The following is a 6,693-nucleotide window of genomic DNA, read 5'->3' as shown; positions in this document are numbered from 1 at the left end:
TTCCTTTAATATATATATATATATATTACTATATATGTATATAAACAAAAATCTACACACACACACAAAAAAACCCCTAAAATTTTAAAATCACTTATCTCGTTCACTTCACGGATTCGAATTTTTAATTCAAGTTGAGATGTGATTATATATATATATATATTACTATATATGTATATAAACAAAAATCTACACACACACACAAAAAAACCCCTAAAATTTTAAAATCACTTATCTCGTTCACTTCACGGATTCGAATTTTTAATTCAAGTTGAGATGTGATATTTTTTGAGAACTTTTTACTGTAACAGAAAAAGTTAAATGTGACATTTTCTGAGAATTTTTTACTGTAGAAATCTAAAACTAAAAACTCAAATCGGTGAAGTGAACGAGTCCGCTCTCAAAAGAAATTAAAACCCAATGCACTTACGCCCAATTCTCTAGAAGCCTTAGGAAAGTACGGAAATTTAAAAAGAATCAAACACGAGGCCAAACTTCCTCTGCACTCCACGTCTCCAAAGCAAGACTAAAGGCAATCTCTTAAGAGAAGAAGAAAAAGAAAAGAAAAAAAAAAAACATCATCAATCAACAACAACTACAAGTATTTTGAATTATTGATCTCTTCTTTTCAATTTGATAATTTTCTTGTTCTTATATCTTAATTATTTTCTCTCTTTTTTTTGTACTTCTTTTCATTTGATTAAATTATAATATCACATATTTTATAGTTGAATTTTTCAAGAGATTTGAGTATAATCATTATTGTTTTGTGAATAGGGTTTGATTAGTGTTTTTTTTTTATGTATATATACTATAGGTTTAGTTACTTAAATACACAATACTTATTATGTTCGCATGCTCATTTGTCAAATAAAAATAAGAATGGATTATTAATTGTAACTATGTATAAATTAGAAAAGTCTTCAACTACTACAAGAAAAAATGACAATGCTATTAAATCAAGTAAGGTTGATTTCAATCTTAAAGAATTAGAATTTGATCCTGAGTTACGAATTCTCATTTTCAAGTATCATCTTAACATTCTTGATCAAATTTGACGAGCGTGTATTGTTAAATTTTGTTGTAGTTATTAATGCCCTTATAAAAATTCTTAACTTCGTCGTTGATTTATATGAAGTATGTTTTATATAATTAAAACATAAAAAAAATACTACGGTTCTGATCATTTTATCAATTCGAGTTTTACTATAGTAAAAAATTCTCAAAAACAGTTACATTTAACTTTTTTATTATAATAAAATCTACGTTAACACATGAATACATGCTGTCCGGTCCCATCGTGTAGTACTATATATGTCACGTTTTAATTGTCCTTTTCTTTGTTTTTTTTAATCGAAATCTCTCTTGTATATCCTTGTTATTCCATTAAATGGTTCCTTTTCTGCGGCTAGTAATAGGGGTTGCAGAGACTATTCATAACGTTTAAACCATGTTATAATTATATATGGACGATCGACATCAACTAATCATGGTTTCATTTTGAGCAATTTGGACGTACAAACTAACAGTATTAACGGCCTTATTTATTTCATTGAATTTAAAATTCAAGTTTTATTATAGTAAAAGACTCTTATAAACAATCACATTTAATTTTTTTATTACAGTAAAAAATTCTCACATAAAATCATATCTCAACTCAAATTAAAAACTCAAATTAACAAATTAAACGGATCATAAATACCAAATCGGGATGGCCGGAGAAAAAAACGAGAAAAAGTAGTGGGCCCTTTTAACCATTTGCTTCTCGTTCAACTCAATACATAAAAGCCAATCAATAGAATTGTTGACATACGTACGTACACTTGCAGGCGCAATTGACATCATACGTAAAATGTAGAAGTGAGAAAAGTGCAACATAATATATATATATATATATATATATTGGAGTTGTTTGGGTAGTTATAAGAGTAGTTTTACTGAAGTTATTTTTGTTTTTGTTTTCATATTTTTTAAGAAAGGAAAAATAAAAATGAGAGAGAAACGACATTTGACATAATTAAAGATAAAAAATAAAAATGAAAATAATTTTTTAGTTTAGCAGACGTTTAGTTCATGGATTAGAATCATTTTCGATTTATGTGTATTTTTTATGAGAGAAAATAATGTAGCGAATCATGAACCATAATTCAAATCATGGTATGAATCCCCTTACGAAAAATATAAAATGTGAGAAAAATGAAAAATGATTTTTAATTATTTTTTATTTTTTGTTTCTGATTTCTCCTCTCTCGAGCAGAGAGAGAGAGACATTAATAGATTTTTTTATACTGAAAATAATCTCTTGATAAAACTACCAAACGCATTTTTAGAAATGATTTCTGTCTGAGATTGAAAACGTTTTCATTCCCATTTTCATACAAAAAATAAAATCATTTCGGAACGAGTTCCAAACGCACCCTTAGTTTTTTATCATTAAATTTAATTAAAATCACATTAATTAAAAAAATATGTAGAACAGATCAATTCTGATACATATTAACGACTGAAAAATAAGAGAGACTACTGATAATCTATTTTTACAACGACTACCAGAGAATTTTTTTTATATAAAACTTATATTAAAAATGTGGAAGTGAGAAGTGCAACATAATATATATATATATATATATTTTTTTTTATCAAAGCTATTGTTATATTTCTTAATTTTATTTGTTATATGGTAGTAAGATTCTGCTGGCAAGACCATAGATAAAACTTACATTATATATATATATATATATAATTTGTCTTCAGTCACTAAAAAGCTAGAAATTTATGTGAGTGGGGGCTAATAAGCAAAACAAAAATTTAGTAGGCATATAAGATTAATATCTAAATTTTTAGTGTTAGCTAAGTATATATTAATATAATACAATAATTCAAATATTTAAGATTTTCAAAATAAAAAAATTTGAGCGGGGCTTGAGACCTACGGGAAATTATGTAGCTCCTTCTATGTCAATCTTCATAAAGAATCCAATTATCATTTACTTAATTTTTTTTAAAATGAGGTCGTATAATAAAATTATATTTATTTTATGTAACAATAAATTAAAAATAAAAATACATTTATCACGTATTAGTATTTTAAAAATCTGTTTAGTTTGTTGATTTAAATTTTTAATTTGAGTTGAGATGTGACTTTATATGAGAATTTTTTACTGTAATAAAAAAATTAAATGTAACTGTTTTTGAGAGCTTTATACTGTAATAAAATTTAAATTTTAAACTTAAATTGGTGAAATAAATAAGGTATAAATCATTTTTGTATAGATACTAATAAAATAAAGGTCGAGGATTGGTCTCATACATGCATGTGTGTCTGTACTATATAGCTCCATAGCATGATGCTTTCTTCTTTTGGCAGCTTTTGTATCTTATTTTTTATTTGTATGCGGCTGTCTAGAGGATCCAACTAAAATAATTATATTCTCGGATATGTTGCGTATTTTGCTTTGTTTTCTCTTTCTTCCCTTGTTCTAATTCCTTTTTTAAAAAGAAAAAATTGGGACAATATTTTTCATGAGGTCGGCTGATTGTATGCAATTCGGGAAAACCATCTCATTTTTAATGTGTTAGTTTTCGATCCATTTTGATGGACCGCAAGATTTGAATAAATCAGTAGAATCAATTATCAACAAAGGTACATTAAAAAGTAGCCGAGGCACACTTTGATTAGTGAAAAAATATAGTAGAAAGCTTATACGTACTATAACATGCCAGGTTTTCTAATTTGTATGGTAAATGCATGCACATATACGGAGACGTTTGATTTATGGATTAGAATTATGAGATTATAATTATTTTTGATTTACGTGTATTTTTTATGAGACAAAATATTATAACGAACTATAAACCATGATTCGAATCAGGGTACGAATCCCCTTACCAAACACACCCTAGTCAAACGAGGTCCAATTTCGAAACTCAATACGCATTTATTCTTTTTAAGTTTTTCATAATTTATTTGTGAAACGGATTGTTTATCTAGATCGGAATTTTTCTGTAATCCATGGTCATTTATATTAGAATTGGAATTTGTATTTTCTTGATTTAGAATATACATAATATTAATACCTATTAAATATATATGTGTGACGGTGAAAATTCGTCAACATAATTTTTAAATTATTTGTACGAATTAAATGATTTAAAACACAATTAAAAATAATTAAACGGTAAAAACACACAAGAATTATAGTAGTTTATCCTCAATTTGAGAGTTGTGTCTGCTGTAGGAATGAGAAGAAATTCATTACTTTAGAAGAGAATACACACACTAATATTCAAATGAGATTTAAGAATTTTTTAGCTTATAATCTCTTATTTATATTCATAATTACTACTCATATTTTTTTTTATTTAAATTTAGGATATTATTTCTTATTTTTTAAAATAAATTCTTAAAAAAAAAATTATATTCACCTTTAAAAAAACGTTCACATAAATCTCTTCACCTACAATTACGGATACAATCAATTCATACTGTCGTTTATATCTTTTCTGAGCAGTCAACTTCTTTCTAACAGGCAACTTCTAAAAGAGTTATTTACTGTTGTGACGGTCTCGTTTATTTTATGAATTTAAATGTTTAATTTAAATTGAGATGAGATATTTTTTAAAAAATTTTATTATAATAAAAAAAATTAAATGTGATATTTTTAAAAAAAATATTACTATAAAAATTTTAAATTAAAAATTTAAATTAATAAAATGAACAAGTTCTTAATAATTTTGTGATCTTATTTAAGTCGTGTGGCTCTATTTAAGATTTTATTCAGGATTTGGCGTTTTACATATAATCGAGTATTAATTGAGCATTATATTGAAGCTGATCAAGTTGATATGTCAAATCACAAAGTACTCGGTTCTAGCTGTAGTGAACTTCATGTCTTACTCATTTATGACATAACCAGTGCGCTTTTGCCAACACACGGAGGCACTCATTTATGAGTCTCTGACATTGCTAAGCATAATTATTAATTCCGGAAGTACTCTTTGATTCACAGTAGTACTCAGATCTGTTGTAGTAATTAGGGTACGTTTAGTTACAATAAGGGAATAGTAATACGAAGGAGAATGAGAATAATAATCGGACTAGAATAGAAAAAAAAAATTGATTTATTTATTTAAATATAATTTTAAAAATTCTTTAAAATAAAATATAAATATTTTTATGTTGATAAATTTATCCTTATATTATATATAATACTAATATTTTATCTATCAATATAATATATAAAATATAATATAATATAATATAATTATTATTATACAATATAAGTCAACTACGAGATATTTCCCTCCACTGTTATATCAAAGCGTGTTAAACGTGTGAACCATGTAAATGCATACTGGATATTTTTTTTCTTTTTGAAGGGTTATTTTCTAATTATTGCCTGGACCGCTAGAAAATCGAGGACCAGCACCAATAATATGCATCCAACGCCTGCCATTACATGCTCAATAAAAAGGTACAATTGGGACCAGCAAAGCACTACAACGCGGTGACTAACCTTTAGGTCACGTTCACTTCGCTGATTTGAGTTTAAAATTTGAGTTAAGATGTGACTTTATATGAAAGTTTTTTACTATAGTAAAAAAGTTAGATGTGATTGTTTGTGAGAGCTTTTTACTGTAGAAAAACTCAAATTCTAAACTCGAATCAGCGAAATGAACGGAACCTTAGAGTCTGTTTGGTTCATAGATTAGAACCATGTGATTAGAATTATTTTCGATTTATGTGTATTTTTTGTGAAAAAAAATACTGTAACGAACCACGAATTATAATTCGAATAAGAGAACGAATTCCTCTACCAAACATCACCTTAATAAATAAATTTCAAACTGAACACGTGGCATAATTGTGAATGATGATTGCTTCATGTATATCTCTTTTACCGTCAGAGGCTCGATTCTCTGTGTGGTGATGTGCATCCACTTCTAAGAGAGCATAAAAAGATCTCCTTTCCGTTTCCGTTTCACCTGTAGTCTGAACAAATTCTCAAAATAACGTTAAATAAGAATGTGAAGACACCACTTAATTCTTTTTTTATTCACCAAAAAACTGAAGACTAAACTGCCTTAGCTTCATGCATGCTCGCGGAATATGCGACACCATTTTCTATTGAAAGTAGACACCATTATCTTTTTAAAAGCAAGTATGAAACCAGCACAAATTGCTATTTCATCATTTCCTTATTCACGTTGAAAAAGAAAAAAAAGTTGGATAGTGCAAAAAAGTTATTAGGTGGTCTATTGTCGCTTTAGGATTTGAAGTAGCCAAGTATGCTGGTCCCTTTTAACCATCCAACAAGATCAAGCGTAGGCTTAGTATTTTTAAATAGATCAAACCACATAAAATGTTCATTTGGTTGGATACACGTAAAAATATTTCATTACTTCACCAGGATGACACTAAATCAACTAAAAACTTCCAATAATATCTTTTAATTATATTATAATATTGAAGGGTAATTATGGAAAAAAAAAAAAACTTAGAACGGTCATTCCTCTCATATGAGGAAGGAATGATGATTCACCCAAAATGGGTGAATGGCCATTCCTTTTGAATGATCATTCTTTTCTTTTAAATCCAACCAAACATCAAACTATAATTCTATTCCATTACTTTCCACCCAACCAAACACACCCTTAGTAGAAAAGATATATAACTAGATAAGAAAGGGAAAG

Source organism: Morus notabilis, unplaced genomic scaffold (assembly GCF_000414095.1).
Source record: "Morus notabilis unplaced genomic scaffold, ASM41409v2 Scaffold2758, whole genome shotgun sequence".
NCBI lineage: Eukaryota > Viridiplantae > Streptophyta > Magnoliopsida > Rosales > Moraceae > Morus > Morus notabilis.
The sequence above is the reverse complement of the archived record's forward strand: the minus strand, read 5'-3'. Positions refer to the sequence as shown.